This window comes from Uranotaenia lowii, chromosome 3, assembly GCF_029784155.1.
Source record: "Uranotaenia lowii strain MFRU-FL chromosome 3, ASM2978415v1, whole genome shotgun sequence".
Taxonomy (NCBI): Eukaryota; Metazoa; Arthropoda; class Insecta; order Diptera; family Culicidae; genus Uranotaenia; species Uranotaenia lowii.
The window spans coordinates 287,380,666-287,398,347 of record NC_073693.1 but is presented as its reverse complement, the minus strand read 5'-3'; the positions used below and the strand labels follow the sequence as shown (position 1 = coordinate 287,398,347).

General features: G+C 38.4%; 1 protein-coding gene across 8 annotated transcripts in view; it reads left to right on the top strand.

Moving 5' to 3' along the window:
- LOC129756823 (putative transcription factor capicua) overlaps positions 1-17,682 on the top strand; it is a 230,443-nt gene that overhangs the window by 73,905 nt on the left and 138,856 nt on the right. For 2 of the 8 annotated variants that reach the window (XM_055753851.1, XM_055753850.1), the window contains exon 1: positions 9,346-10,105. The exons of 2 other annotated variants lie outside the window; for them this stretch is intronic. The gene's annotated coding sequence lies outside the window, so the exon portion shown is untranslated. Of the gene's footprint in view, positions 1-9,345; positions 10,106-15,783; positions 16,269-17,682 lie in introns of those variants that run through there. 4 more of the 8 variants (XM_055753853.1, XM_055753852.1, XM_055753845.1 and 1 more) reach the window with 3 other exon arrangements.

Here is a 17,682-nt window from a genome sequence, read left to right as displayed (position 1 = left end):
TATTTCGCAAATAAAAGGTTTGGCACAAATCTTATGATGGAAATGTGTTTGCCCAAGTGTATCAACACTTTCGAGACCCTTTGTTTATTTATAGCAAGCAAGGTCCCATAGTAGTAAACAATACAAACAAAAACTTTGAGGATCCATTATTTGATGTAATTTTCTCTCCTCATAGAATAGTTCATAACTCGCAAAATTTCCGAAAATCTCAACCGTTTTCAAAGGTAGAGTGTTTATTAGGCTTCTTTTAAACCATCTGGAGGAAAATCAGCGAATTTCGGCCAAAGGGCTTGAACAACAAACTTTTTGGAAAAAAAGTTGCTAAGGCGGGTAAGACGGACACCTCAAGGTCGGATAAAACGGACACATCAGTTTCTCCAGGTATTTTAAAATTTTCATCGATTTGATCCTTCATATGCCTTCAAAAGACCTTAGCAAGAGCAATTGTCGGTCGAAAAGCACTCACCATTTCAAACAGGCCATAAAAACTGTAAAAATGGGATCTCTGGTGAAGAAAGCCACTATTAAATATGGAATTCCGAAACCACACTGTTTCGCTTCTGGACTCGGACCAGTTGGTTCCATTTTGGTTAAAAAACTTTTTAAAATACTTAACTCACAAAAATATCTTTTTTTACAGCAATTTTCGTGGCAAAATGTACCTTTTCTGAGCAGTGTCCGTTTTACCCGACCATTTTTGAAAAGTGTAATTTGCAAGCAGGTGTATAAAGCATGTATATAAAAACCGTCTTGGTGAAGGAAATTTACTTATTCCAACGGTTAATGCGATAGCAAACAACCTAAACTGCCCATCTGCACGATAACTGCGATGAAAAAAGCAATATCTGATTTTCTATTGTGATTCTACCTTAGGATGTCCGTCTTACCCGACTTTCCCCTATGTTAAATTGAGAGTCAGGCAGAGCACGTGACTGATAGTGACAGAAACATACGATTATTGGATATCTGCAACATTGAGATCTGGTGACCGAATAAAAAGGTCACCACCTTCAAAACTTAGCTATCCAGCCATTTCCAGACTTTTCCAAAATACAGTTGACAACCCTGCTGGCCAAACGGCTGACAGCCAAAGCAGTGTTTTTTTAAGTACAGTACATTTCCGACGGCCGGGAGAAGGACTCTCGGGATCTGTAACCAGGATTGGCCAGGATTGCTCCAGATGGAGGATTAGGCCGAATCGGAGATTGGAAGAAGCTGTTTGCCGAGAGGGTTACTCTCGCGATGTGGAGCTACGCTGCGATCAGTACGCGTGAGCTCATCCAAGCCTACAGTACGATTTTTCTGTGGCTTTGGAGATGTTTTGGGCGACGGTTAGTTGCCAGCAACTTCAGCGTTGCTCTCCGGCTTTTTGGAGCGCTCGTAGCGTTGAAGCAGCGGAACGAAAGTCTATATAAAACTGAAAGTCGAGAGGATTATTCTCGTTGAGACCACATTGTGCAATCAGGAGTAGGTATTTGAATAAAAAAAAATTCCGTGATTTTTCAAGACTCCTCCCTCTTTGCAGAGGGAAGCTGAGAATGAGAAAGAGAGATTATGACATGACTCGAGAACTTTTAATCTTCTATGATGATTTGAGATCCCTACGCTCTTATGTAATTTTCAATACATAATTTTTGGGCTTATAAAAAAAAATTAAAACAAACAAAAACATGTTCCTAATTTCAGATTTTAAACATTGAATGAAAAATAAATTTCAGAGCATGTTTCCATATTAGAAAAACATGTTTGAGAGCCACTGCTACTTATGCAGGGCGGTATTTAAAATGCTCGATCAGTGGGACATCCGGCATGTGTATTCGGAGATTCTATTTTCCAAATGTGTGTAGCCCATAGATTTGGTGCCACTTTTCCATATTGTGTGTCTGATCGCAATAAACAACTAACCTACACTTTTTCCGGATGCCTCATCTGCCATATATGCTAATGATGACAATGCTTTGCCACCGCTGAAATATTATTTTAGGAGCGCAGCTGTATGAAATAAATGGTTTGTGAGTTGCGTTAAATTCCGACCTACATCAACAAGTAATGACGTTGCATTTCGCATCGAATGGGCTGAAATTATGTTAATGTAGTTGGAATTTGTAATGCTATGGCGGGGTTCCGATTTCTGCGGAATAGAAAACGCTCTCGATTTTGGGAGTTTCGCGGAATGGGTTTTAAACTCTATCTTTTCGATCCAACCCGATGATGCGTAACGACTTCAAACAGTGATAAATGTTTCGAATCGCCGTTACTGATTTACTGACTTTTCGAAACTAATTTTCGATTCATTACTCATTGAATCATAATGATCAAAATGTATAGAGTTGAGTATTTGATTTACTGTATATAAAACTCCGCATTCTTAATCTTAAATTCACAATTATTTGTATTTATTTGTTTTTAAAATACCTTCTGAATTTAAGAGATTTGGAGTTTCGATTAACGAATATGAAGTACGCTGTATATAGTTTCAAAAATCATCGAAATTTATTCAACGTCAATATATTCATCGAATTCATTTCCTTGCAAAATGGCGAAAATAAAACCTAACTTTATGAAGCATAAAATCACCGTTAGCTATGTTTTTAATTAGATTATCGGCTTAATATTTATGTGAAATTGGTGTCCTTTTTAGTAAGAACATTTCAAAATGATGAAATTTTTTTAAGGTGGATAGAAGGTTAGAAGCAATGTAAAATGTAGAAAATTAACGATTAGAATTTCATTTAGAAGCATTTTCATTGCACACCAAACCTAACGTTTCAAAATTTTCACTTATTTATGTAATTTCTAAAACTAATTTCTATATTTTGAATTCTTTTCAACCGTCAATTCGAATCAGTACAAGCAGCTCATAGCATCTGTCGGAAATTTTTGGAAGCCTTGAAAGCAGTAGCGCTATCTGTGTTTAGTTACCCGAATACATTTTAAAGCACGCAGCCATTCATGTAAACAGTGCAAGTGCAGTCTTCAACGGTTCTTAACCTGTTTGTATAGGTTTGTATCTGTACGTGAGAGAAAGAAGTGCATGCACATATCAGTGCGAGAGAACTGCTTCTCTCAATTTTGTTCTCGCTGTTTCATTCATGAAACTGTCAGTCAACACAACAGAAAGTCTGTTCAATGAAGTCTGGTCGAAATTCGAAATAGGTCGAAACAAGTAGAAATGAAGTCTGTTCAATATAGTCTTTTCAATGAAGTCTAGTCGAAATAGGTGGAAACTAAAGCCCTTAAATCAAAGTGCGGCAGACTGTCACCGCGGAATTCCAATCGAACTTTCAAAAGTCGTTCCAATCGAGCATAACCATTTTTACCATTTCAAATTCGTGGGAAGTGTTGTAATCTGTGTGAATGTGACTTTCAATTTTTAAATTGAAATAAATCAAGAATGCAAAGAAAATTCATTGGAGCAAAACGGAAAGAAGCACTTCATTTTTATTTTAACAATTGACACAACGGAGAACTAATTAAATAATATTCACAAAACGAAAATCAACTTCACAATCTGCGATACAGCTGCACATCAACAAGAAGTCATTCGAATGTTTACGTTATTGGCAGTGTTGAAAGATTACAGAAGCTTTTTCAGTGCTGCCAAATCGGTGAGAAATTCAGTCTACTGCATTTTTACTGTTGATTTACAGTTGATCACCTGTCTTTTTCCAACTGATTTCGAACAATTCCTACCAGACCGATTTCAACTCAGCTCATTGAACAACGACCTGACTAATTACGACCAAAACAATGGCTCATTGAACAAATACAAGTTGACAGAACCCAGTGGAAACCAATTTCTACCTACGATTGAACGAAACTATTGAAAAACGACCTGACAATTGTAGCGTAACATTTAAAAAGGGCGAAACTAGCAGTTAGCTCGAAACGAGAAAAACGCGTTTGAAAATTCGGAACACCTATTCAAATCCTATTTATAAAATCGACCACTTTTTGTTCAACAAAATCAAGAAATGTGCATTATATTCTCTTATTGTTCGATGGTTATCAAGAACTTTAACTTTTTTCACGTAATTTCAGAGATTTTCGAGTTTCGCCCTATTATTGTTTTCGATTTTAGTTACGCCTGCAAGTTTCGCCCAATTGATCGGCCGTTTTTGTTTTGGTTTTGAAGTTACGCCCATTCATCCTACACGCAAAATCTAATTAGGCCGTTTTGTCACACACGGTCAACTCAGTTACGCCTTTTGGCTCTACACGAATAGAAAAATTCACTCCATTTTGAATAGGCGTAACTTCACGTTCCAACGAAAATGCATCAACAGGAAGTTTCGCCCAATTGAATTTTATCAATTTTTTGAAAGTTTTAAGTAATTTTAAGATGAAACCGCGTTTGATAGGTAAAGTGCAACCGCGTGCATCCGGAATGACCGTTAACTCGATTTGTTTACATTTGGCAGTTTCGCCCTTTTGAAATTTTACGCTAGAATTGCTTAAACCGAAACATCGGCTGTTTTAACAACTACACTACGAGAACAGAAACCAATTTCTGCCTACGATTTAACGAAGCTAGAGTGTCTAGGATCAAAGCAGTCTACAGTAATCAAACAATAATTTGATTCAGTTGCTCAAAAAATTAATCATCAAAAGTTCATTTAGACATTTTCCACACTGATGTACTGCGGAAATCAGGTGGCAAAAAATCGGAAAAGTGATTATCAATATTTTTTTTTTCGTATTTTTCATGGAAAGTACCCGAATAGCCAAGACCATGGTATTAATATAAACGAACAATGATTTTCAACTTAACGATTAACATCATCCTTATTTCAAAATCCAAGTCGAGCACTTAATACATAGAAAACACCATAGTCTTTAAGGTAACCGTGAAATATGAAGATAGTTTATGATATTTTATCGTATCCAAATAAAGGGGTATCACCGTATGACAGTGTTATTATTGTGAATTTTAATGTTACAATGTTTTTCATGGTAAAATGAAGATCCGGATGATGGTAAACTTTAGCTCTTTTCACACTTTCATAATTTTTCGTGTAGAGAAAATTTTTCATAACCGCGCGCCATTTTGTCATATGATTTCTTGTTACTTGCAGCAGACTTATAAAATTAAGGTGACCGAAATTCCTGTGGTAACGGTGAGTATGGTTATTGTGAGTATACGACTTTAATGATAAGAAATTAATTTGATTTTTTTTTTCCAGAGGCAGATGCAAGAGCAAAGGAAAGACCCGAGGTAAGCTGAAAAATGAAAATCCGGCTTCAACAACGGCACCGATTACGTGCGCTTCCGGCAGATGGGGATCTAGTTTTGAGCAAGGTCTGCATCCAGGTGGTTAACAAGACTCCGCGACTGTTTCTGGACGAAACCATCCCGGGGCTGGAGAAGATGGACCAGATGGAGATGTGCCGGAGTCGTGGTTGCGCAGAAGGAGCCCCACCAGTACGCAGTACAAAATTAAAAACAAATAAAGTGTTTAAGTGAGTGTACATCATAGTGAACTAAGAAACAATTTTTTTTAATAAAAATGTTGAAGTCAAGTACAAAAATATCTTTTTTAACATTTTTTTGGGAAAGAAATCTAAAAAATCTAATTCGAACCATGAAATTTCACGGTCACGAGAGCTTTTCACATATTATGAATAAACATTGAAGTTCATTGTGCTTCATCATCGTTTAAACCATGAAAATTCTATGAAAAAAGATGAATGTTACAGTTTCCTCAAAAAGAACTGGAAGATGTAATAATCATAAACTTCATATTTTTGTGTTCTAAAATGTATGGAAGAAAGTTTATTTTTTCATTGTTAAGTTGCTTAACAACCCCCTTTTTTCATGGTAAATTTTGGCAAAACCATAAATTTCACTGTCCAAAAATATGAATTTCACACTATATTCAAGGTTTCATGAACCATGATTCGCATAGTATAAACCATAAAATTCATGGTTAAGTGAAAATGAAATTTATGGTCTTTTCACAATGTTTTTCTTTTCGGGTAGACACTAAGACTTAGACTTAGACTTAGAGAAATTAAAATTTTAAAGCTATAGGTCGGGGTTTTGATAAATAAAGATTAAAAGTGAAAAAAAATTATAATTTTTTGAAAAAAAATTAAAAATCTTATTTAGAAACGCTAGTAACAATAATAACATATACTTCAAACATTGGAGTTCAAAGTAAAGACAATGAAGACAAAGCATGAAGAAAGAACAATCTATTAGTTTCAACCAGTTTCGATCATAACAATTTAAGCAAACATAATATTGAAAAATTATTTTCGTTAATTCCAAAAGTCTTAATTCCAACTTATTTACTTACTTACTTACTTACTTACTTACTTACTTACTTACTTACTTACTTACTCACTTACTTACTTACTTACTTACTTACTTACGTACTTACTTACCTACTCACTTACTTACATACTTACTTACTTGCTTACTTACTTGCTTGCTTACTTACTTACTTACATACTTACTTACTTACTTACTTACTTACTTACTTACTTACTTACTTACTTACTTACTTACTTACTTACTTACTTACTTACTTACTTACTTACTTACTTACTTACTTACTTACTTACTTACTTACTTACTTACTTACTTACTTACTTACTTACTTACTTACTTACTTACTTACTTACTTACTTACTTACTTACTTACTTACTTACTTACTTACTTACTTACTTACTTACTTACTACTTACTTACTTACTACTTACTTACTTACTTACTTACTTACTTACTTACTTACTTACTTACTTACTTACTTACTTACTTACTTACTTACTTACTTACTTACTTACTTACTTACTTACTTACTTACTTACTTACTTACTTACTTACTTACTTACTTACTTACTTACTTACTTACTTACTTACTTACTTACTTACTTACTTACTTACTTACTTACTTACTTACTTACTTACTTACTTACTTACTTACTAACTTACTTACTTACTTACTTACTTACTTACTTACTTACTTACTTTCTTACTTACTTACTTACTTACTTACTTCTTACTTTCTTACTTACTTACTTACTTACTTACTTACTTACTTACTTACTTACTTACTTACTTACTTACTTATTTACTTATTTACTTACTTACTTACTTACTTACTTATTTACTTACTTACTTACTTACTAACATACTTACTTACTTACTTATTAATTTCTTACTTACTTACTTATTTACTTTCTAACTAACTTACCTTCTTTTGCAATTTTTTTTTTGAAATTTTTTTCATAGTTGTCATTTTTTTAATTTTTGTCGTTTTAGAATCAAATTTAAATATTTCCAATGTAGCTTAAATAAAGTTTCCGAAATTATGTCAGTAAATTTAACAAGATTAATACTCGCTTCGAGTTTTTTAAACCTTTGAAAATTTGGACATAAAAGCTTAGTTTCGATTTTCCCATCATATCCCTCCCCAAAAATAATTTAAAAGTAAGAAAATTCGGAAAATCCTAAGCATAAGCGCTTTCAGGCATCCTAGAATGCCTATTTCTCGTGAAAATGAAAGTGAAACTAAAATTTCGTCAATAACTCAACAGAGCGACGGAATGAAGTATTGTAACATGGTGCAATCATTGGAAAATGGCTGGGGTGTCAATCGAACTGGTCTCGTTATTTAAAACCTCCTAGAAATGTTATTATTCAAATTCCCTCGCCATGGTGAAAAAAACTTTGGTACCATCAAGACGCCATTCACCGCCCAGACACCATTTACCGCCCAAAATCACCCTTTTGTGTGTATTTTGAAAAAACTGGGATGTTTTCTCCAAATATAAGACCTGTGTTCTGTGTCGGCATCATTGTTCGACCATTTCACTGAAAAAACATCACTTACGGCGCGTTCGTAAATTGATTTTTTTGGGTGATGCATCAGTCGATTGATTTGTTTGGTAGATGTCAAATCACTTTCCATATGCTTTTGCATACGTTTGTTTGGAATTTACGAACGCCAGCATCGATAAAAAAAATCACTTCGATAGAAAAAATCAATTTACGAACACGCCGTTAATTATGCTAACTATAGCCAGAAATAAAATATTTGGTTTTTCGTTTCCGGTCAAATTATTGAATTCGACGCTTGTTAGCGAACTAACCATTACTGTACTCCTAGGGCAAAAAGGGTTTTTGTTTACTAGATAGTACCTATTGGACCTGAAACCGACTTGAAACGATAGTTTTATTTTCGTAGAATAGATTTGCACCAAAAAATTTTCGATTTTTTCAATAGTTGTTGTTTTTTGAAGCGTTTTGTGATGGGCGGTAATTGGTGTATCAAAAAAAGTGTGGGTTCCTAATGACCGGTCACGCACGATTTCTTTGTTTTTAACGCATGTATTGTGTCAAATGTGTAAATTGTAAGAAGCATTTAGTTTGATTATGTTAGAAAATAATGTTTTATCGCTGAAAGAAACCGGTTACTTGAGGTTGTTTGCCGGAAATCATCATTTTGTCAGTCAACGCACTTTGTTAAAATTTGTACAAAATTTGCGGAAAAAATTTCACAAAATGTATCCTCTAAAGAGCCAAAATATGGTTTTGACAGCTCGTTGTATGGAAAATACTAAAAAGAACAGTTTCCGTGTTGTTTAGATAGTTTTTACTTATGAAAACTTTATCGATACCCGAAAAAGTCGAGTGGGCGGTAATAGGGCCAGTTGAACACCCCAAAGTTTAGTTAATTATTTTGAAAAGCGTACATTTTTCGCATTCCACTAAATTTTTTATTTAAAGTAGAACAGTTTTGGGATGTATTAGAAAAGAAAGCGAATAAAAATCTGCCGTCGTTTTTTTATTACACATGATTGAAGTTGAAAAACCGCTCTGGGCGGTGAATGGCGTCTTGATGGTAATCTGGGTGTCTGGTTTCAGAGTATTTGATCGGTGTAGTTTCGTTAATGACAAAATTATGGGATGAGAAAAAGGTTTTTCGGTTCAAACACAAAATCGAAATGGAACAAAATATTTCACGATCATTCAAATCATATCTGTAAGCTCCATAACACGGTATTACATATTTGAATGAAACAAGCGTGCGACAATTTACATGACGTTTAAAATGATGAATATTGTTTTCAGTTCTTTTATTTTTAATATTTTTCGGAACCTGAATACCTAACTATTGCTATTTTCGACGCCCATGGCAAATTTTGAAAGAACTATTTGTTGGTATTGGTGTAGCACTCGTTCTATGCGCAAACGAAAGAGCGACGAGAGAGAGCGTTTGGTGAGAGATCTTTACCCTTTGCTTCGAAAATCAACCAGCCAGCCAGACAGAAGTATGGGTATTGGTTTCCTCATTCATTCATTCGGTCTTAATCATTTGGCAACTCTCGGCCACGGTCGTTGTTCGTCGTTCGTCGTGCGTTCGTACTGTTCGAAAAATGCAGTGAAAAGTGGACATATTCTTCCGGAACGGTTCAAAAACTGTCGCAAACGTTTCCGTTGCTCGAATACGTTCGGAATTTGCTAATGACTGGTGGAATTGTGCATGAAAAAGTGACGAAAATGGCGTTTTTCTCCTGTGTCTAGCCCCAGGAATCAGGTTCTTTTTTGTGTTTTTTTTTTCATTCATTTCTTCATCCAACGAATGGTACTTGACGAGGTGGTAGTGTGAAATTTTCCTTCTCGCTCTTTGCGTGTATGCTTGCTTCCTCGATAAGCTGAGTGGCCTGGCAAGCAGGGAACCTATTTAGGAGAGCCGCCAACTGCCACCAGCCAGCTAGGAAGAGAGAGCGTTCAGTTAGGGAAGTCCCGGTTGTGCAAGTGAGACGAGGCATCATAGAATTCAAACCATGAAGCGCGGGTTGCTTGATTCTTGAACTCGCACGGAAAAGTGTGAATGGATGTGTAAAGTTTTATTATGGTTTGATGTTTCTCTCTCCCATATCTATCTGTCTCTCTCACGTTTGGAGCAAAGCTGAAAAAAGGTGATCGAATCGAATCGAATCTCTTCTGGACGTCGATTCTGTGTGAAATTTTATTTGAACGCAAACTACAGCAGTGATGAATGAATTTGTGAAATTGTGTTCAGGTACGGTTTAGAATATGCCCGGAATATAAATGGAATAGTCTTGTTTAATCGTCGTAAACTGGAGGCAAAAGGTAAGCACACTTGTTCAGTTATTTGATACTACAAAATATCATTGAAAAAAAAAACATCAAATGATCAAAAATATTCTATGAAAATGACATAAATTTGTGTCTTACTGATAACCTTTTATTGAACCTAGCCAAAGGCTAGAGAAATCGTTTACAATTTCCAATTGTTTAAAGGAAACCACTCAACTAAAGCAGATTTTTGTGCGAGTTTTATAATAGTACAAACTTAGCTTCTCTAATTTAATTACATTCCGAAGTAAGATACACTCTGGTTTCATAAATAAGTTAATATCTACCATAGTTTGACGAACCTAATACATATGTATTGCCGAACTCTTCAAAATATGGCAAGTTGGCAAGCCTCAAATTTGAGTAGAAATGATTTTTAAAATGAATTCGAGCTATGAATTTTATTTTTGGGAATGCTCATTTCAATAAAGAATCAAATTTTTTATATGGGTCATTCCATACTGAATGACCATGAAAATGTATCGACCCTCTTTGGTTTGGCCTTAAATCAGTAAGATGGTGTTTGTGGCTCCCATTCGGAGGGGAGTGGTCCGATTAACAAAAAAATTTGGATTTTTTTCTTATTTACATCGAAAAAAGTCATTATACTGATTTAGGGCCAAATCGGAGAGGGTCCATGCTTGATCATGGTCACTTGACTTGGTATGAAATGACCCATATGTTAATATTTATTTCTTTACATGGTTTTCCGTCGCACGACATAACCTGATGAACAACATTCCTTCAATTAACTCGATCCATGGCAACCGTTCTCTAACTTCAACGGGCATCCCACATACGCCAGATCGCGCTCCACTTGATCTAACTACCTTGCTCGTTGCTCCCCTGCTCGTCTCGTTCCTACCGTATTGGCAGCGAACACCTGTTTTGCGTCCGGCATTCTCGCAACATGTCCTGCCCAGCGTATCCTCCCAGCCTTCGCTACTTTCTGGATACTGGGTTCGCCCTAGAGTCGTGGTTCATCCTTCGCCTCCACACTCCGTTCATAGGTATTGTTAACTGGACTAGTACCATGCTGATAGATAGAACCATTTATGCAAGCTTGGAGGACTTAAGATCAGTGCCACTCCAACTAAGGGATGTCCCCAAGGTAGGGTTCTCTATCACCATTGTTGTGGTCATTGATCGTGGACGACCTCCTAAACAAACTTGTATCTATGGGATTCGAAGTTATTGGCTTTGCAGACGACGTAGTTATAATAGTGCGGGGAAAATATGAGATCGTGTTGTCAACAGAATGCAATTTGCACAGGGAAGGTAAGCGCAGGGAAGAGGGACTGAAATAAACCCTTCCATTGTCCATTGTGATAGCATTCACTTATAGATGAAAAATTGCACTAAAACCTCTAACATTAGACGGGGAAGTGTTCGAATTCGTATAACAGTTGAAATATTTAGACATTATACTAGATTAGAAGGTATCATGGAATCCGCAGATAGAGCATGTAATAGCTAAAGCTACATATGCTCTGTGGGTCTGCCTTGAAAGAGTAGGAAAAAAATGGGGAAAATTACCTATTGGATATTTACAGTCAGGAAAAGACCCAAAATCTCTTTAGTATGGTGGACTAAAACTACGGCAAGCTACGGCTCGGAAGAAACTAGCGAAGCTTCAAAGAAAAGCAACCCTAGCTATAACTGGCGCCATGCGAAGCACATCAAACGATGCTCTAAATGCACTACTAAATATTCTCCCACTACATCAATTTATCGAGTTGGAAGCAGAACGTAGGACCTTGAGACTCTCCAAAAACAACTCTTTATTAGGGGGATCTTACAGGATACCTAAAAATCCTGAAGATATTTAAAATAAACTCACTTATTCTAAAGAACTATAACTGGATGGACCCCGTTTTCAATCTTGACGTACCATACGAAGGACCTATCAACGATAGCGACGTGTGGCAATCAGGTAGGCCTGTGGTTCCTTCCGGATAGGTAGAATTCTTTATTGATAGGTCAAAAATGGATAAATGATAGAACTGGGTGTTCGGACCTAGACTCCTATGGGGAACTGATCAACACTATTCCAAGCAGAAGTTCAAGCAATTTTAGAATTCACTTTAGCCTGTTTGAAAAGAGGATACAGGTATATATTCTCTGATAGTAAGGCCGCTCTTCGATAACTAAGTTCGTTCACATGTTAATGTTACTCCAATGTATTGTTACACTAATGCCATATTCGTTTTCATCTGGTGGAAAGATGGTTGTGCACCAACTGCTGTCATCTTCATATAAAAAAAACGTTTTGACAGCACTTGGTGCACTACCGGTGCACCACCAGGATGAAAACGAATATGGCATAAGATACATAAGATACAACGTATATTTATTCTGGGTTCCAAGCCATTGCGGTATCCTAAGGAGTAGGGAACCAAGAAGCAGACCGGATAGCTAGGAAAGGATCTCAAGGCCTTTAAATTAGACCTGAACCTTTCTGCGGAGTATCGAGGAGTGCCTTGAATATAGAACTCAAGAACTGTGACAGCAATCTCTACGAAAGTCGGGAGAACCAAGCATGTCCGATGGAAAAAACAGTTGGCACCGGTAACATCGAAGTGAAGACTGCAAATAAATAGGTCATATTATATGCAGATGTTTTGAGATATATGAGAGGAGTTCTCAGGGTGGTCGCTTTAAGAAAAATGGCCAGGAAGTTAAAAGTTCTCATGCTGCGTAAGAAGACACCGCTATACAATAATAAGGTACTCAAAAGGGAAGTCTTGGAGGACCAAGTACAGAACATGTTCTCAGGAAAAGAGTTGGTGACCCCGATGGTCGTTACCTTGACTAGGTAACGCAAGTAGCAAGGCTCCGTACATCAGTGAACGGTTAAATAAATATGGGATTATGGATTTACTGGATTACCGACTACGAGAAGTGCGGGATGCTCCGACTTCCAGTATGTGCTAACACAACTATCGCCGTCATCGAAAGCAGGTACGAGTTCATTAACCCTAAAAGGTAAATAGTTTATTTTCCTAGTATTCCGTCTAACGATATAACTTGACGAACCTACCTACCTACCTAAGGGTCCGGCGCCGATTGACCGACGCATAGGGCTACGATAAAAGATCTCCACTGCTGGCGATCCGGAGCCAGCGTCTTCACTTGCTGCCAGCCAAGGTTTTCATCAACTGTGCGGATTTCAGCGGCTAGACTTCGCCGCCACGAGCTTTTGGGCCTGCCTCTTCTTCGATGCCCTTCTGGATTCCAGTCAAGCGCCTCTCTGCAAATCTCCTTTTCATCTTTTCGCAGCGTGTGCTCCACTTACGTTCCCGAATCTCGATTTCTAGCGCCTTTTGATGACACCGGCGATGAAGTTCAACGTTTGAGATCCAGTTGCCAGGCCACCAAGCGCGGATGATGTTCCGCAGGCAGCGATTCACAAAAACTTGCAGTTTTCGCGTCGTCACCGCATATGTGCACCAAGTTTCACACCCGTACAGCAATACGGATTTGACGTTTGAGTTGAAGATTCGGATCTTAGTTCGTAGAGAGATCTGGCGTGAGCGCCAGATGTTTCGGAGACTCGCAAACGCAAATCGGGCTTTTCTGATCCGGGTTTCGATGTCCTTCTTGGTACCACCATCAGCACTGGAAGCACTCCACTGTCTCAACCTGTTGTCCAGCTACCACGAAATTGGAACGATTTTCTGTGTTGATTTCCATCGACTTGGTCTTTCCGACATTGATTTTGAGACCTGCTGCCTTGGAGCTTTCGGTGAGGTCGTCGAGTTTGCTCTGCATGTCTTGTTGTGTTTCGGTGAGCAAAACAATATCGTCTGCCAGGTCAAGGTCGTTCAGTTGCTCAATTGATGAAGGGTTCCACGGCAATCCTCGGTTTGGTCTACATTCAATCGATCCAGTCAAGATCTCATCCATTACGATGAGAAAAAGCAGCGGTGACAAAATACATCCTTGTCTCACTTCAGCAGTTACCGGGATTGCTTCGGACAAGACACCATCGTGCAAGACCTTGCACGAAAATGCCTCGTACTGTGCTTCGATGAGATGGACTAGTTTCTCTGGGACCCCTCGTCGTCTAAGAGCAGCCCAGATGTTTTCGTGGTTCAGTCGGTCAAATGCTTTTTCGAAATCAACGAACACCAGCAGAAGAGAGTCCTGGAATTCGTTGATTTGTTCCAGTATTATTCGTAGCGTTGTGATGTGGTCCACACATGATCGTCCGGATCGGAATCCAGCTTGTTGCCGTCGGAGTGTAGCGTCGATTTTCTCCTGGATCCTGTTCAGGATCACTTGACGAACATAATTCCTAAAACTCACTCGATCCATGGCAACCGTTCTCCAATTTCTCGGACATCCCACATTCGCCAGATCACGCTCTACTTGGTCTAACCACCCCGATCGTTGCGCCCCTGCTAGTCTTGTTCCTACCGGACTCGTAGCGAACACCTGTTTTGCAGGATAGTCGTCCGGTATTCTCGCAACATGTCCTGTCCAGCGTATCCGGCCAGCCTTCACCACCTTCTGGATACTGGGTTCGCCGTAGAGTCGAGCGAGCTAGTGGTTCATCTTTCGCCTCCTCACAAAGATATATAGATGGTACCTAAACACGGCTATCGAGATCCGGATTTAAGTTATCACAACGTCATAGGACTTTCGAGTATATGATATCCGACCATACTATCGAAACAACAAATGTAAGACTTCTGCGTTGTGGATCACGGGGAAACGTTGCATGCAAGGTAGGATAACGTAATCGATGGGGAAAATTCCAGTACTATAGTCCTCTAATTGTGAAACTTGATTATCTCCCGATGGATCTCGTAGAATGAAATCCTACTGGTAGAGCTGGATATGCCAGGAGTCGTCCACGGTTGCTAGTTGATCCAGAGTAGGGGTGGTCGTGATCGCTAGCCGTGCCTAAGAATACATTTAACAAAAAGATTTTACCACCTGGCTAAATCAGTTATAAAAAATAGCTGAAATCGTCAGCCGCATATATTCAGGTTCGACTTCATATTTTTCAAACAAGTGGTGTCCGAAATGTGGTGTCGGAGTAATTTGAGATATTTGTGGTCAAGTTCCAGATTGTGGTAAACTAAGTTCTTTGGGCTCGGTTTCAATGTGTTGAAACAATAGCTTCTGCTGAAAATTTTATATTTACACTTCTTCATATCGCAGCATGTTCTGTATTCAAGGCTTCATCGCATCAATTTAAAAATGAAAGAAATGTTGTTTTTACAGAACATAAAGGGTCCTAGGTGAGAACCTTAGGGTATTCTAGATTCCGAAGCTATGAGCTTAGAGTGATTTCTCAAGATACTCTCAGCTATTCATACTGACCGAGTACAGTAGTAGTCTGGAACAAAAGTTCTCTCGATTTGAAACCTACCAAATCTGCTCCAAATTTTGGACCAGTAACCAAGACTATATGCCAATAATGGTAGCAAACATCCCACCAGATACGTCCAGGCCTACGCGTCTAAACCCGCACTACGACGTCGCCAAAGTGTGTACCGTGTAATGCACAGCTCCACACGTTTCCCCACATTTTACTAATGGAAAGCAAACGATTTAAAGAAAAAAGATGACGATGTAGGCTGCTGCTCCATCCATTGAGGTAATATGTTTGCTCATTCGCTTGCAAACTGTCAGCAGCCAGGCTCTCGGTCACAAAGAGAAGCGACCGTCGAACGTGAACGGACGGATTTTTTCGACGTAGACCGGGAACGGAGTGAATCTGTGCTGTCTTGAAGGATATTTTTTTCCGAAATTAACGCGACTGTTGTGAAAGTTTCATTTCCATCAGTTTTGCTGAAGGAAAATTTTTCTACGAAAGCTGCGAAATCAAGGAGGATTATAATGGTTTGTGATTGTGGGTGACAGATAATCGATTCGAAAAGTGGCTAATTTGGAGTGTAATCTGTGAAGCCTCAGTGAGAACGAATCCTTTCGGGGGAGATGTTTCCTTGAGGATAGATCTCGAAAAAGACAGCTGTCAGATTGCGAAGGCTGAAAAATCAATGAAGAATAATTAATCGGCAGCAATTAGGGAAAACGTCAGAATCGAATCCTAGAGCCCGTAGAGCCGAGCTGCTGCCATTCGGTTGGGAGTGTGTGCTTGCTGAAACTCGCCAAGAGCATCGTTTGCAGCTCCGGAGAATGTGATGTGTGTAAAGTAGCGTGCAATGAGCTGTGTTTTTTTCTGTTTGTTTTGCCTTTCCCTATCCCTAAACGATACGGAAAGTTCGTTCTCCCAGGGATTCTCTACGACTTGCTCAATGCATTCTCTCTGGTTTTGTTGACAATATTTTTCGGTACTGTGCCGATTGTTTGCAACATCTAGCTTTAGAAAGAGTCTTTAACTGAACCATTATAGGAGCTAGCCGATAAGGCAGTTCGGAGTCGTGCTAAGAATAGCATCGGCGAGTAGAATAAGAAGAAGAAGCTTTAGAAATTTTGCTACTCCAAAAAGCTCTAGAGAACTCTTCCTATAATACTAAACAGAAAATTGTAAGCGGTGAGAGACCTTTAGCCTTTGAAGGCTCGAAACAATGTTTATACAACTTAGGACACAATACTGTTCCTAGAATAAAATACCTTCTAAAGATTTATAAAACAAGTTGAAGAACCAGAATAATATCTTTTCTGTAAAGAGCTTTCCGGAAAGGCAATACGCAATGTTTCCGAGCAGGTTACTGTATTTGGTTTTGTATTTGCAAACTTTCTGTCAGTTCCAGTCCAGTTCCTTAAATTTTAACACCAGTAAAAAACCGAAAAATCTTATCATACATTCACAGCCCAGGGTAAAGAGCGCAATGTTATGGAGTGTCTTTCCCTAAATATTATTCCTCCTGTTCCTTGACGTTTCTGCACTACGACAGTGCCATTTTTGTTGTTTTTGTTCTTGAAACCATCGGCACTAACACCAGCATAGGATAAGGTCGTTGAGCACTCCAGAAGCAGAGAAGCAAAATAACCAACTCAATCCATACACAACAGAACAGCGCCAGACCCCAAGCAAGCAACCAACATAGGAGCGAGAGTATCATTATTATCAAGAAGAACGACTAACATAACAGAGAATAACGCCTGGGAGCAGCAAAACTCCTCTACACTCTTTACGGTATGGAATCTGCTAATGGTTAGCAAGCAGCAGGTTCGAATCGAAAATCTGACAGGCCGATGCTGCAACTGGCCAACCAGACCAAACCAGCCAGTGTACCCGTTTTTCGTTATACATTCACGTACGCACTCTACTCCAACCCAAAGACACCAACAACAAACAACAAGGGATGAAAAAAGAGTTCCATTTTGAACCTGTTGTGGCTCTCCATTATCCTCCTCCCGGTATCGGTGCTTTGGTTGGTGTTGGGCTCAATGGAAGAGGTTAGCAAGCTAGCAAGCAAAAAAAAGAGGTTCGGTGATCTCAACAAAGAGTAAAACGGTTCCCGTTCTTCTTTGTTGCCATGCCTGGCAGTGTTGCCGGGATCCTCAGAGGGCTTGTTTTGTTCCATTTTTATTGTGCGTCATTTTTCGTAAATTTTTGACTACTTTTCACTCTTCACCATTTTTTATCATCT